This window comes from Neomonachus schauinslandi, chromosome 3 (assembly GCF_002201575.2).
Source record: "Neomonachus schauinslandi chromosome 3, ASM220157v2, whole genome shotgun sequence".
Classification (NCBI taxonomy): Eukaryota; Metazoa; Chordata; class Mammalia; order Carnivora; family Phocidae; genus Neomonachus; species Neomonachus schauinslandi.
Window position 1 is genome coordinate 187452245 of NC_058405.1, and position 15929 is coordinate 187468173.

The following is a 15929-nucleotide window of genomic DNA, read 5'->3' on the forward strand; positions in this document are numbered from 1 at the left end:
CCGAATCCTGTCGCAGGGGGCTCATTTACAGAATTACTTTCGAGGGTGCCGGTTCTGGCCCATCGAGGTCCAGTCTTTGGGCAGCCTTGGCTGTCCCTGTGAAATTAGGCTCCTGCTTACTGTAATTATTTGACTCTGCATCCCTGTGGCGAGTCTGCCCGCTGGGTCTCCTGTGGGCCACCCCCCTGGCCTGGGAGTACTTTTTGCTCAAGGAGCTGGTGTCAGCCTCCGTCATTTTGGAGAAATCTGTGAGTCAGCACCGGGCCTGGGGCTCAGGGTGCGCCCTGCCCGCCAGCCACTCTCAGTCTGCATTTTGCTCTGCACTCTGGAGGTGATCCCTCCACTGATGGAATGTGGGTCCGGGGAGACTGTGCCCTGCATGTTTAGAACAAGTACGGTCCTAGAGAAAGTTAAAATTAGAAAAAGCGGTTCCATTTCCTGCCATTCAGTGGCAGTTGGCTTCTGTTTGTTTGCACAGGGATTTTTCTGGTAACAGTCTGTAGTCGGTTTCTGGTGGAATGTGAGGTGAAGTCATGGTTTTCGGGATGGAGGTGATCTGTTTCCATGGCGATCTTTGTTGTTGGAAAGTGGCTGCTTTGTTTGTGAGTTCTTGCAGATGATGCGGGAATGGAAAAATATTATTGAAACAACCTTTTTCTCCAGCCAGCAAGAATTGTTTTATTTATTTATTTTAAAGTTCTTTAGTGGGAAGTTACAATCTTTGTTAGTGAAGTCCGGAAGGAGTGGACCACAGCGGGCTTGGCGGCTGATCGCCCCTCCTCCTTCCTGGGAGGCCACCCCCCCCCACCCCTCCCCGGAGGTGAGGCACAGCCTGGGGTGCCCACTCTTGTACACCCCCCACCCCCGTAGGGGTGTAGGTTTAGCAAATAAAAATGCACGACATCCAGGCGTATTTGACTATCTGGGACATATTTACACTAATACAGTTATTTGTTCTGCGTTTGAAATTCAAATTTAACTGGGTGTCCTGTATTTTCTCTGGAGAGCCAATGCCCCCCTCAGCCCCGGCTGTTCTTTGCCGTCCTCATTCTGGGTCTCACGTGGTGCCTGGGCCTCTCTCAGGTGCGGAGGGGCATCGCCTGCTCTGGGCTGGCTTGCTTGCGCCACTCGGGGACACACCTGTGGCTTCCCCAGTTGTGTTCCGTGCGGAGCGTGGACGCCTCCTGGTGCTGGCATGGGGCTGGCCATCTGGCAGAGTGCTGCAGGGCCCACAGCCTGTCCTGCGGCATGTAGCTCATAAATGCAGAGTGGGGGCTTGACCTGCTGGTCTGCCTGACAAAGGTCCGGGAGCAGGAGGGCACTGGAGAAATGTAGCGTCATCCTCTGGAGAGCAGGAGTGCTCATCAGAGACTCACCCCCAGGCAACCGGCAGGAGCTCACCTGGGCTGGCTGGCCTGGAAGTGCCAGCCTCGAAGTGGGGGCGGGGCGTGCTGCCGAGAGTGAAGTCACAGGCTTTGGGGGAGAGGTGGGTAGGAGCTGGACCTTGGGTCATTTTTGCATGGGCAGGGAGGGGACTGAGGAGGCATTCCCTACAGGAGAAGGTGGGATGTGTGTGCAGGGGTTTTGGGGTTGGGCGGCTGACCTGGTCAGTGAAGGGAATTGGCCGTGGGTACTAAGGAGGCTGGAGATGGAATAGGGCCAAACGGAGGAGAGCCTTGAAATGGCTCGGGGAAGCCAGGCCCCAGGTGGGCAGGTGGCAGGGGAAGCAGGTGAGCGGGGAAAGCAGGTGAGGCAGCAGGAGGGTAGGTTTGGCGGAAGAACAGGGCAGCTGGGACCCCCTGGGTGTGGATGAGTTGCTCCAAAATCAAACTGCAGGTGGTAGGTATGAACGTTCAGGGAACAGGTACTAGTAATGGAGCATCTGACTATGTGCTAGGTGCAGGCTTGGGGCTGGGGACACAGCAGTGAGTGAGACGGGTGGGTTCCTGCCCCCACGGATGGAGCAGGTTAGCTTATTCCAGACACGGATGTGACTCCTCTGGGGGCTTCTGCAGTTCGACTGAGTGAGCACCTGCTGTGCTACAGGGGGTTCCAGCTGAACAGGACGATGTCCCTGCCTTCATGGAGCATTTTTTTTAGTAGAAGAGAAAGGAAATAAAACGATCAACAGAGAATGTCAGGAGTGATAAGTCACCTGAGGGATTGGGAGGGGGGTGGAAGTGTGCTGGTTTGGATGGGATATGGGATGGCTGAATTTTACGCCCCCCCCCCCCCCGAGATATTCCCATCTTAATCCTAGAACCTGTGAATGTTACTTTATACAGAAAAAGGACTTTGCAGATATGATTCATTTAAGGAGAGATTACCCTGGATTATCCTAAATATAATGTAATGGCAAGTGTCATTGTAAGAGAGAGAGGCAAAGGGGATCTGACCCCAGGGAAGACCTTGTGATGAAGGAGACAGGGATCAGGGTGGTGGGCTTTGAGGATGGAGGAGGGGCCACAAGCCAGTAACACAGGTGGCCACTCGAAGCCAAAAAAGGCTGGGAAGCGGATTCTCTCCTTAGAGCCTCCAGAAGGAACCAGACCTGCCAGTACCTTGACTTTAAGACTGGTTTCAGATTTCTCACCTCCAGACTGAAAGAGAATGAGTTGGCATTTCAGGCCACCAAGTTCCTGCGAGGGATTGAGGAAGTGACATTTGGGCAGAGCCCTGAACGCAGGGGACTGAAGGTCATAGCTCCTGGCGCCTTCAGAAGGCTGCGATGGGCTTCCCTGCTGACATGTGGCCTGGGACTGCGGGGCCTGAACTGGGTCCAGGCCCAACCTAAGGTCAGGAACTCCGTGGGAGTTGTGAGCTCTGATGGCCTTGGCCTTCAGCCTGGACTCAAGCCAGGGCAAATGTATTTATTTTTAATGTAAAATGTCCGTTGGAGCGTGAATACCCTTTGCTTTTCTCCAGTTTAGCAGAGTGTAAATGTATCTTATTATTATTATTATTATTTTTTTAGAGAGAGAGCACACGTGAGTGATGAGGGGTCTAGAGAGGGAGAGAGAGAATCTCAAGCAGGCTCCAGGCTCGGCACAGAGCCCAACACGGGGCTCGATCCCACAACCCTGGGATCATGACCTGAGCTGAAATCAAGAGTCAGACGCCACCCAGGCGCCCAGTGTATCTAATTAATGGAACAAAATATTTCCTTGGCTTTCTAAACTGGGAATTTCTGACACTATAGAATAGCCCACTGGCTTGGACCAGAGCTGCCTGAACGTGCTCATTCGTATCACCCAGCTGTGTCTGTGCCTTGGCCAGAAGGCCCAGTGGTCAGCTGCCGGGTCCACATTTGTGAATCCATCTGTTTTGATTTGACCTCTGAATGCAGAGCCTGACGTAAGGAGTTGGGGACTCCCACCTGCAGAGGGACTTCCGCCCCGTGCACCTGGCGTCCTCCCTGGGCACCTGCTGGCCGGCACCTTCCCCGTTTAGAGCCCCCGCGCCCGGTTCTGCGCTCGGGTGAGCATTTTGTCCCTCGGTGTCTTCCGTTTCCAGGCTTGAATTTCTGTGCCTGCTTGCTCTTCCTTCCAGTTCCAGAATGCAGGACCCGAGTTTCTTCCTTCCCTTGCTGTCCCTCTGTGCTTTACGAGGAGCAGAGGCCCATGGGGATTTGTGAGATGACACAGAGTGGCCCGTTGATACTCTAACCTCCTGCTGTCTCCTGAACCAAACGGGCACCAGCCACAGAAGCTCGAGCTGCGTTTATAGTCGTGTTCACCTCTCGTGCTTAGTTTTCGGTTGCTTGCGATGAAGGCAAGCCTAAGTAAATACCCGGAGCCGGCATTCGGAGAGACGGGTCATGCAGGGGCAGATGGCTTTGTCGGGAAGAGAGATGGCAGACAGAACCCACCTTTCAGGCCCCATGATAACCACCTGGCCTGCTGTGTTCTCTCCAGGACCCCATTCCATGAGTTCATGCTGTAGCAGGAAGCTGGGGGGACCCAGAGGGAGGTGACTTTCCACGTAGCCTTGCTGGTGGCCAGGGGGATGGTAGTCCCCCAGCCCGGCACCATCAGTGGAAACGTTTCCCGAGGCGCACACCACTCCAGTGGCTTTTTCGAGTTTGCAGGGTTTTCGTAACTTTTTTTTTTTGAAGATTGCATTTTTTAAAACGTCTTGGTTAAAAAGTAGGATATTCCCTGAGGTTGGGGACTGCTTTGCATTTCTAGATAACATTGTGCTTATCTCAACAAAGAGATTTAGAAACTGCAGATTCATTTTGGATAAATATTTAAAAATACAGAATGGTCCCCTTATTACTTTATTCAGGTCTCGGGCTTCGGAAAGTGTGTGTCCCAGCGCTTCTGTTTCTGACCCAGTTTCTAGATACGCTTTGCGGGTATGGTTTGTTCTCGGAGGCAGGGGGAGGGGAGTGGTCTGTGATACGTAGTTGGATTAATGAATGATGGATCATCTCATGCTCTTAGAGAGTAAGTATTCTGCCCTTTGCTCCACCACTTTGGCTGGGTTTTCTAAACCACAGTCCCATGGGGAGGCCGGTGCCTCTCCCCCTCAACAGCCCTTTTACAAAGCTGAATAGGGAGGGGAGGCTTCCCAGGGTCTTAGTTTGGGATGAGTCAGGCGTGGAGCTGCGTGTCTCCCTCTCTTGCCTCTTAAACTGTTGCCCAGGTGACAGGTTGCCAAGGTGACGATTTGACCCCAGGAAGGAGCATTCGAGAGGTCACCAGGCTGGTGGCCCTGGCCGAGGAGGGGCGAGCAGGTGGCCGTGGGGCTCTGGAAGAAGCAGCCAGCACTCACGCCCGGGCCGGGCGACTCCCCACCCTGCCCGCCACTGAGAAGAACATTTAGCACAGCATTCAGACAGAGCCAGGACTCGAGTCCCGGTCCTAACAGGGTCTGAGTCTTCAACACACCAAGTTATCCGAAATATTCTCAGCCTTCTCAGCATTTGCTGGGGGGGGGTGGGGGGGTTGGTGGTGCTCTGGACTCTGTACCCTCTCCCAAGACTCACACCTGAACTCCTTTCACCTGGTGCAGGCGGGGTACTTAATTTGCTCCTACTTTAAAACCCTTGGGAGGTTTTATAATTTATGTCTCAGAAGAAGGAAAGAAGGAAGGAAGGGTGATATCGGAGCCCAGTGTGGCATCTTTATGCCCTCACTCTGAGCCATCTGGTCTTACCGCAACCTGCTTTGTCTTCCTCTGTTCACTTTGCATTTGACCATCTTCTGTGTATCAGTCACTGGTGCTGGCCCAGCACCATGCCTGGTGACCCCGGCTTCCCACTTCCTGACCTCAGGTCGGTGGTCGAAAGTGTCTGGTCTCAGTTGTCTCATCTCGGAAATGGGCACAGCGATACCTGCTTGCCCACCTCATGGCATCACTGTGGGAAACAGCCAAGAGGCCTAGTGGGAAAGTACGTCATCAACCATCATGCATGGTACCAGTGGTTCTCAAAGTGTGGTTCAGGGACCAGGAACGTCACCATCGCCTGGGAGCAAGGGAGAAGAGCAGGCTGTCAGGCCAGCCCCAAGCCCCAGGGGTGGAGTCCAGCCATCTGTTGTAATGAGGCCTCCAGGAGTATGCCTGGCGCTGGGACAAGAACCACGGCCTGATGCAAATGTTAGCAGTTAGGTTCTCAACCTTTTACTTATTCCCCAACCATTTTGTGGGGTTTCTACTATGTAGTTGGCACTAAGTATTTGGTCCTCCACGTTCCAAAGAAGAACAAGTCTAATTGGATAGACTCTTGCATGATATGGAGAGCCTGGTTTTACACTTGAGGAAACCAAGTCCCAGACTCGAGTTAGGCCATGTAACCAAGGCCGTTGAGCTCGTGAAGGGCTGAGCTGAAATGCGAACCCACAGAAATCCTCCATTTACCTGGCTGCCTCCTGCCAACAGCCCGCTCCCAGACACAGCTCCCTGACTGGAGCCATCGCCCATTTATCCACGGGCACAGTTAGAATGAAAAAGAATCAAAAGTCAGAATCAAAAGCCCAGGATGCCGCCCTTGGGCAGCTCTCCTTCATTGTCCAGACACTGGACTTAAACTTCCGGTCTCACTGGGGAAGCCCAGTCTTACGAGCTGGGTCAGATTGCGAACATCCTTAAGTGACCACTCAGCTAGTTGGAAAAGTTAGTCAAATCCTGGAAGAAGAATAAAGTTCCTTTTCTTTTTTTTTTTTTAAGATTTTATTTATTTGGGGGGATCGGGAGGAGGAGAGGGAGAAGGACAAGCAGGCTCCCGCTGCTGAGCCCGACCCGGCTCCATCCCAAGACCCTGAAATCATTACCTGAGCACACAGTGACTAAGACCACCGGCTGGCTTCTGCGTCAGGTGCCCCGTAGGAACCCACAGGCCGGGAGCGTGAATGGACAGACACGTAAATAAACCACCGCGGGCGTCTGGTTGTTCGTCTCAATAAACCCCTTTCCCTTCGTGCTTAATATTCAGTACAGGTTTCATACAGGAGAGGGAAAAGGATCACACACTCTATAAATCACATACTCAGTAAAATTTGAAATGTTGTATAATTATGGGAAACATCAGTGAACCAGCTCTGCATTCTGGGTGAGAAAATGTCACCACCTAAATCAGGTGAGATTTCAGACACTTTGACTTGGCGGTAATCATCCACCACCTGCCTAAATAGGCTTTCAGTTAACGGTGTCATGTGTGTTGATGTTGATAACATTAAATATAAAGGCCATTGCCAGTCTGCCAGAGTGTTATTTACTTATTTATTTTAGTTCTATTAATTGGCTCTCTTATAGGGGACTGATTTTCTCCCATCACAATGAAGAGCGCGGAGCGAAGTCAGGCCATGAGATCCCACTTTGTTCCGAGGGTCGCTCGCAACAAGACTCCTGATGCTCAGCTGCTCTTGGGGGCGGGGCAGTGCCTCCCCGACTGAGGTCCAGGGGTAGCAGCTCTCGATAGCCATTGTGAGTTGATGGAGTTTGCCTTCGGGGCCATTCCTGTCTGTGTTTCTAGCCACGATGCCCATCGGCTTGGCCAGCGCGGCTGGCGCTTAACCAGGCCCCTGTGGGTACGTGCCCACTTCCCTTTGCCCAGAGCCGAATACGGCCTGGCTCTTTGCCCCATTGCATGGGTAGGGCTGGTATAGCGATGGGGTCGGCAGACTCTCTCTGTAAAGGGTCAGACGGAATGTTTCCGGCTTGGTACACAAATGGGCGTAGCTCTGTTCAAGACAACCTGACTTACGGACACTGCAATTTGAATTTCATGTAATATTCACGTCGCAGAACACTCTTATTTTTATCTCCCACCCCCAGCTATTTAAAAATACAAAAACATTCTTTGTTCATGGGCCATACAAAGACAGACGATGCACTAGATTTGGCCCTTGGGCCAAAGTTTGCCTCCGGTGGAGGACACTAATTTATCTGGTTCTACTTTCTATTCACTTTGGTGTCCTTCAGGATAAGGAGTAGGGATGAGGGAAAGCCAGTTCCTGCCGTGGAGAGACTCCAGAGATCGGCAGACATAGGGTACGCGCAATCCTTTGCTGATGGAGCCATATGTGTCTGTCACGGTGGCGTGGAACCCTTAAAAAAAATCTGTCATGCCCACAGCAGCCCCCGAGATGGGCGGGATCGTGAGAATTCCTTTTCCCACTTTGCAGATAGAGCGTAAAATTTCCTAGGGCTGCCATAGCGAAGTGTACGCTGGGTGGCTTGAGCACCAGAAATGTGTTCTTCTTTTTTTTTTTTTTCCAAGAGTTTATTTATTTGACAGAGAGAGATAGAGCAGGAACACAAGCAGGGGGAGTGGGAGAGGGAGAAGCAGGCTTCCCACTGAGCAGGGAGCCCGACACAGGGCTCGATCCCAGGACCCTGGGATCATGACCTGAGCCGAAGGCAGCTGCTTAACGACTGAGCCACCCAGGTGCCCCCAGAAATGTGTTCTTATACCCGCCTGGAGGCTGGAAGTCTAAGGTCGAGTATCGGCAGGGCTGGTTCTTTCTGAGGCTGTGAGGGAACATCTGCTCCAGTCTCTCCTGCTTCTGGTGATTTGCTGGCTGCCCGTAGCATTCAGCCCAATCCTGCCTTCATCTTCACATGGCGTTCTTCTCCATGTGTGTGTGTACCCCCCCCAAATTTCCCCCTTTGTAAAGACGCCAGTCAGATAGGATCAGGGCCCACCCTAAGGACCTCATTTTAATTTCATTACCCCAGTAAAGACCCTATTTCCAAATAAGGTCACATTCTGAGGTCCTGGGGGTTAGGGCAAGACTCCAACATAAGAATTTGGGGGGACACAGTTCTATTAAGAGGGGATGTGGAAAGCCTGGCTGAGTGTCTTGTTGGTGACTGTCCCGGAGTGAGAATGTAGGACAAAGCTGTCACCTCTGTCTTTGTATGAATATAGTTTCCTCTCTAAATGTCAGGAGCTTCTTACTATTTATGCACCCAGCCTTCCAGACCCCCTCAAGTAGGGTAAACCCTCTATAGTTGTGTCTTCAGCTGAGACTATAAAGTGTTAAAACAGCTCCTGACAGATGCACAGGGGACACTGGACTGTGGGTGAAGACACATGTGTTCGGAGACTCCCCAAAACAACAAAATCTTGTGTTTTCCACGTTGCATTTTGACAGCTCGGTGGTTCTTGGAGATTTCCCTTCATTTTGTCCAATGACAGCAGTGATGTTTCTTGAAACAGTATCCGGGAGTTCGGCATCTTCTAGACTTTGGGACTTGATGCCAACTCTATGAACCTACATGAAGTCCTGTGGTTTCTTCTGGGGGCCTTGGGGACTGGAGAGCCCACACAGGTGTGTGGCCGCTCCCTGGGGACAGCAGTGCTCGGTCAAAAGATCATGCCCACTCTCCTCTCAGGAACGCTGGTCTTTGTGCGAAACATGGGGCTTTCAGAGGTAGACCATGGAGCTAGGGGGTCGGAGAGGGGCCAGTGGGTCCTGTCCACCTAATCCGTGCACCCCAGACCTCACCGGCCGGACCATTCACAGCCAGATCTCCCTCCCTCCCCTCACCCCCAGCACCAGATGGCCGAAGGGTTCCGTGAGTGTGTGCCCCCGCACTCCTGTACTTGCCCAAAGTCCAGCATGGCCATCTCTGAGTCAGCTTGTTGGGCAACGTTGGGTCCTCCCATATTAGGTATGAGGTAGGAGTTGACCCAGCCACCCCCAGTCTGGGGAACCTGCCAGAGATTCACGTGATGAAATAAAACTCTCTACCTAAATGATCCTCTGGAAGGAGTGAATGACAAGCCCCAGAGAGCTTGCAAGGCCCTTCCCCAAAAATGCTAAGTGACTCAGCCCTTAAAACAACAGTGAATACGAGTGTTGTGGTAAGCTCTTCAAAAAGAGAAAAACTGGCAACTCTTTGGAGTTCAGACGAGGTAGCAGTCCGCAGTTTCTCAGCAAACGTGTATTTCGTAGCTGCGAGATGGGCGTTGGGCAGCCTGGGGCGGGGTGAGCAGCAATAAAGGTGCAGGAGGCCGAGGCGAGGGGCCTGCGCACGGACCAGAGCAGGGGAGCGAGGCCCAGCAGAGCTGGCACCCCGTCAGAACGAGACGAGAGATTCCCACAACCCCAGCCAAGATTTGGGGGAGCGGTGGGGAATAGGAAAGGAGGCACCCCAGTTTTATATAGGCTGGTATTGTGACTTGGGAGGAATGACTCTTAACGATCAGGAAAAAAAAAGTGCGTGCTCTACTTAATGCTGTACTCACTGTAGAACAGATCAGCAAGAGTGGAGACCTCCGAAGACGCAGAAGCCCCCACCAACCCTGTTCTGAGAAGCCACGTCTGTTAATATCATCACCGCCTCTTGTCCCTTTTCAGCACGTTTTCCCCTTTTTAACACGATGAGGGCTCTCAAGTGGCATGGATCTTCCGAGTACCGCGGGCACCTGGACGAACATTCGGGAGTCCCGCGAGTCTTCCTTGGGCCCGCGGATAGTGAGGCAGACACGTCCACGATCAGTGCGCCGGCTGGACATTGGTGTCTTGCCCCCTGTGTCTTGAACATCCCGCCCCCAGCCCGCATTTTCCTGTCTCCTTTGGGATCTGAATCTTTTGTCGTGTTTGAATAAATGTTCTCACGTTGGTGCCTTTTTCGTAGTGTTGGTTGACTTTGATGGAGCTCTTCCCTTTGCCTTTGCGACTTCGGACGCTGCTTGCACGAAGTTCTGTCTACCTGGAGATTAACTGTGTCCACGCCGCAGTTTTCTCTTGGCTTCGGGTTGATTTCTTTTCCTATTTCCACGCCTTTCTGTACATCTGGAGTTCGTTTTACTGTTGAAGCCCCAAGGCGGGGGGCTTGGGGGGACAGCGTCCTGTAAACTAGTCAGCCGTCCCAGGAAGCCCCACTGCTCGCAGGGAGACTGGGATCGGCCGATAAAATTATTCTGTTGAACTGCCAGTCTCTGCAGAAGTGACAGCAGATGAGGGATGACACGGCACTGGGGGAAAAAAATCACAAATAAAAAGCCCTTGTTGCAGGCTGGGCTGCCCAGGGAGCCAGCTCTGAGACAGGTCTTTGCATGAGAGGTTTACTGGGGGCTCATGCTTGGGGTCAGCGCCCCTGGAAGGCCAGGGTGGGCCTCTGAGACCCCACAGGAGCTCCAAGCCCCTGGCGGCCCTGCATCATGTTATCAGCAGCAGGGAGTGGGGAGGGGGCAGCTTCTCACCCCTGCGCAGCTACCCGGGGAGGGGAGGAAGGGAGGGAGGGGCTGGGAGGGGCCTCCAGGGGGCGGTTCCAGGCCAGGGCCCTTCTGCAGGCCTCGTCCAGCAGCGGGGATGGAAGGCGCACCTGGGGCCACATCGCAGCGCCCGCCACTGTCCCCACCTTACCGTGTGAACGTGGCTCAGGGCACGGTTCACCCTAGACATGGAAGAGGGAAAGCAACGTGGAGACGTTTCAGTGACAAAGGCTCTGAATCCTGTGTTCCCCTTTTGTCTTGCAGCATCTGCCTTCTGTGGATGGGAGGCCGGGTCCTGGGACTTTCACTCTGACGTCAGGAAGCTGGTGACCTGTCGGAGGTAAGCCGTGCAGCCTGGGTTGTTGGGATGAGCAGCTGGTCTCGGCCTGCTGCGTGGAGACCACTGTCGTGGCCAGTGTGCACGGACCCAGATGGGGAGATGGGCCCCATACGCCTGCAGAGCAGCTCTGGAGGGAAGGCGTCACTTCCAGAAGCTTCCTGGCCTTTTACAGTTCTGCAAACATCTCCCTCACGGTTCTGTCTTCATATCCTCCTCAGCTCTCAGTGTCCCCAACCCGGGAAGGTCAGATGGCACCGGGGACTTCCCTTTCTGGCGCCACCAAAGGAACACTCTACCCAGAAACCAGACGGGCAGCTCGTTCTCTGCCCTGACAGCCGTGGGGCAGAGCCCAGGTTGGCCGTCCCCTTCGTGTTTGCACAAAGGAGTTACTCTTACAACACAAGAGGTTATGAGCTCCCAAACAATGGCCACCAGTGACGAGGTGCGGGCTGAGAGAGCTCCATGAGGCTGCGGTCACGGCTCACCCATGCTGGGGCTCGGGGAGGGGCTCGGGGAGGGCGTCTGTCCTGGGAACACATTGGCAGAACGGGCATTCTGCAGCAGCCAGGACAGAGCGAACGCTCTCCTCGTAGAATGTTCTCGGGTGTTTTCTTGGCTGTTCTTTTTTTCTTCTTCTTCTTTTATTATTGAAGCGCAGTCGACATACAACGTTATGCTAGTTTCAGGTTGTACAGCACAGTGATGGGACGAGTCTGTACAGGGCTTGGTGCTCCCAGGATCAGTGTGATCCCCATCTCATTTCACCCAGGGGTGGGATCTTAGCAGCTCTTGATTCTTACTCCCTTGGCCAGCAATAAAACAGTCACCTCGGTGGGGACATCTACACGGCCTTCCTGGGTTGAAAAGCCACCCTGTGTCCTTACCAGGTGAAAGGATCGGGTAGAATTAAATGGATCCTCTGCATACACCGGGTGGAAGAGGGGAGTTCATTAGAAGCCACTCAGAGGCTGCTTCCCTCCTGATCACGTTTGAATAATAAAAACCCTTCCATATAAAGGGACAGCTGCCTGGATTATTCCAGGTTTCTCCCTGAGTCTTCCGCATCCTCTGGTCACCTTGGGGGATGAATGACTGGATTTTGTTCCAACGTTCTTCTCTCCCCACCTTTTCTATCAGGTCTCATTGTTTTCCAGTATCTGCTTTCGGACAGAAAGAATGTTTGGGATGCCTGCACGTTACGCCCTGGGGGCTTTCAATGATGTGAGGAATTCGGGAGCTCCGTGGTCCCAGGGTCTGTCCTCCCCACACTGAGGTCTCGGGACTTAAAATACTTCTGCCCTTGCCTTATAAGTACAGCCCCTTGTCCTGGAGGCTGTGGTCTGTTTGGGTTGCGGGGAAACCCAGCGAAAGGCATCCAAATTCCTTGCATTCTTTTGGCCTGGCACAGGCCGGAATGCCAGGGTTTCTGAAATCAACCAGCAAATACGTGGCTCGGTTCTTTTCTCTAGATAAACTTGATAGACACCAGTGGGTTGTACAACATGACTCGCCGTCTGACCCCTCACGTGGTCTCCCCTCTGGGTTTGGATTTCGGGTGCAGCTTGGCAAGTGGGGGCCACCCTGCCCTGAATAAGGCCGGAGGAGGTTAACGGGGACCTCTGCCTGGGACCCCTCGCCTGCTCCAGCAGTAACCTGAGCAGTATTTATGTGGCTTGCTTTCTCTGGCACTGAACCAGGGTTCCCGGGGGCAGCACGATGTCTGGGAAGAGGAAGCAGGTTGGTGGGACAGAGCCTTCCACCTGGAGGTGAGCCAGAGTGGTCCCCGTTGCCTCCATCTTGGTGTAAAGGGTTCCTAGGAGCCTGGGGAGGGAGGCTCAGCCTTGCCTGTTTTGGGGGGTGGCAGACGTGCCATCAGGCTGAGATTTTAGGGGACTGGACATGTGTCCTACAGCATTTAGAGAAATCATCCACTGGCTGTGGCAGAAAAAGGGATCGTGACACATCCCCTCCCAGGAACATAAATACAGTTTTCTCTGTGCATCTTTAATATTCAAGATCTGATTTATCTGAAGTTCATCGTGAGGTGGCTCTTCCCAGGGTTTCAATGCGTACGTCCAGAGTTCTGCTGCTGCCTCGTTGTGTGGTTGGCGCGTGTCGTCCCTGCAAGTCCCGGTTAGAGTCTCAACCTTTTAGTGACGCCCTTGTTAGCACCACCAGAAATAGTTTATTAAAGCACCTGCTGCAGGGCTGCTGCTCAAGATGATGGACCAAGTGAGGGAGCAGAAATGAGCCCTGACTCTGCTTCTCTTTACTGGAAGACCCGTGTGAATGACTGTGTAACCGGCAGATACCAGAACTTGGTCCCACAGCTCCTCGGGGAGCGTGCCAGCCAAGGACAGAGCCCCGTCCCTCCTCTGGGGGAGGCCGTGGCTCGTTCCCACGGTTCTGCCAGTGCCTGGGAAGGCTTCAGCTAACCACCCGCCCCTGTTTTGTTTCCTCCAGCCCTGGAGGAGGGCCCTGTCCTGCCCATTTGACAGATAAGAGGTGAGGCTCATGCCCTAAGCCACTCTTTCGTGGCCCACCCCCCCTCTTTACCTGGTTCCTGGGAGGACACATGCCTCACGCAGGCAAGGATCCCCGAGTCCAGTGCTAACCAATAAGAACAAATGACAAGCCACAAATGTGAGCCGCAGAGCTGATTTTTAGAGGTGAAACCAACTTTTTCTCATAGAACTGTCCATTTTCTTGAAAGTCAAGGACACAATTCAGGAATGAGTTGATCTTTTTTTTTAAAGATTATTTATTTATTTTGAGAGAGCGAGAATGAGAGAGAGAGAGAGAGTACATGAGTGGGGGAGGGTCAGAGGGAGAAGCAGGCTCCTCGCCGAGCAGGGAGCCCGATGCGGAACTCGATCCCGGGACTCCAGGATCGTGACCTGAGCCGAAGGCAGTCGCTCAACCAACTGAGCCACCCAGGCGCCCCAGGAATGAGTTGATCTTAAAGGAAGCTACCCTTCGGCTACCTGGACCCCTCTTCTGTCTCGATGTAGGGCCCACTCTGGCCAGGCACCCTCGGCCTGGACCATGTGGAGAAGCACTAATGAATTCTTCTTTTCAGGGGCTACTTTTCAGACCAGGCTTCTCCAGACCTTTCTGATGGGGTGGGGTTTTGGGGCTTTTGTTTTGTTCCGAGGTGAAATTCACATAACATCCAATGAACCATTTTAAAGTGTGCCATTTCCTGGCATCGAGTGCCTTCAGAGCGTTGCGTAGCCACCAGCTCTCCCTGCTGTACTGCTTTCTCATCACCCCAGGAGAATCCCCTGTACCCTGAGGTAATTATTCCCATCGCCCCTGCCCCCATCCCCTGGCACCTACTAAGCGGTGGCTCTTGAGGATGGAACTGGGCTCCAGTCTGTATGTAGGGGGTTCCCGCTTTCACATGTCCTCAAGACAGAGCTCAGTCCGGCATCCTTCACGGCAGGACGCCGAGGCCTGCTGGGACTGTCACTGGCCAGGTGACCCAGGGCCACCGCGATTCTGCACCTGCTGAGTTCTGCACGGACACCCCCGGGGGCAAGGTCTGACCTCACATTGTCCCAGAGGGCAGCTCCCCAGCCATGCGTCGGACCTGAGACATGGCTCAGCCTCTTTCAAAACCTCTGCCTGCAAATGTCTCCCATCAGTGGTGCCTCATTAAGAGTGCGGTTGAATCTGAGTGAGGTCATGAGCCGGCTCTGGGGAACCTGGGGAATGCGGACAGATGAGAGAGCCGAGCATCACTCCCGGTGCTGAGTTACACTCAGAACGGCATCTGCGTTCTTAAAAGCCTGTGTGTTAGCCTCTTCCCCGGCCCGCCCTCTTCAGCCTCTTTCAAGCAGGGAAGTCTTGAGGACAGATGAGAAATTTTTAACATACTTGGTTTGGAGATAAAGGTGTGAGTGAAGGAAGACTCCACCATCGTTTATTTCAAGAGCCTCCCAATCTCTTGCTGAAACCCGCTCAGACTACAAAGAACTCCCCAAGCCAATCAGAAAACCCCACATGACCCTATCTCTCCGGCTTGAGTTTTCCCCTTCGTTAGTTCGTTATTTAAAGCTCACAGGGCGTTGGGAAGGGCAGAGTGAATGTATTTTCTTCTTGGGTCAGAAAAGTGTCTCTGCAAAGAGCTTTAGCACTTTCCTCTTTTCTAAGTGTAGATGAATTTCAGTCATGAATCCATGAGCATTTTGCATAAATTAATTCCTTTGGACCTCGGTTTCCTTGTCTGTAAGAATGGAACCAGTGTCTAGAAAGTTCTTAAAGATGAAAAGGAATTAAATATGCTCTCAGACTTGCTCAAGAGAAATAGGAGGGTGATTGGAAGGATCCAGACCAAGCACAGCGGGTCGAGGAGGACCTGAGAACCAGGATCTGAGAAATGAAGCTGCTTTGCAGGAATTGCACGTCCCGTGTCGCCCCCCGCCCCATCACCTGGTCTGTGCCGCTCACCCAGCATGCACCTGGCCCAGGGATGGCTGCCAGCCAGTGCACAGCAGTCCTTGGCCAGACCTGCCCCCGGGGCCACTTTTGCTTTCCCTGGCTTCCAGTGCTCAGAAGCGGCTTAGGCCAGCTCAGCCTTTTGAGCCAGTCCTCCGCGGCTGGGTCAGCAGGCGGGCTGCGGATTGGCTTCCCTGCACAGTTGTCCATTGCTGATCCATCAGGGGGAGCGTGCAGGGCTGTGGGGGTGTCCCTGGGCCAGGCAGTGACGGCTGGTGGTACTCCTGGGCCGTCGAGGAGGTGACCTGCATTCATCCTCACCTGGGCTTATTTATGTGCAGTTTCCTTTCCCTCCTTCCCTACTTCCTTCCTGCCCTCTCCCTCCCCCACACCTTCTTTTGGAATTTGGCACCACCCCATCATTTTGGGCAAGCCCTTTAGCCTCTCTGGACCTTCCTTTTCTTGTGTCTGTATTGAGGG

At 53.4% G+C, this 15929-nt stretch overlaps 1 protein-coding gene across 1 annotated transcript in view; it reads left to right on the top strand.

The window, feature by feature from the left end:
* SH3BP4 (SH3 domain binding protein 4) overlaps window positions 1-15929 on the top strand; it is an 85902-nt gene that overhangs the window by 25115 nt on the left and 44858 nt on the right. Inside the window, exon 2 of the mRNA XM_021678951.1 lies at window positions 10934-11009. The gene's annotated coding sequence lies outside the window, so the exon portion shown is untranslated. The remainder of the gene's footprint in view (window positions 1-10933; window positions 11010-15929) is intronic.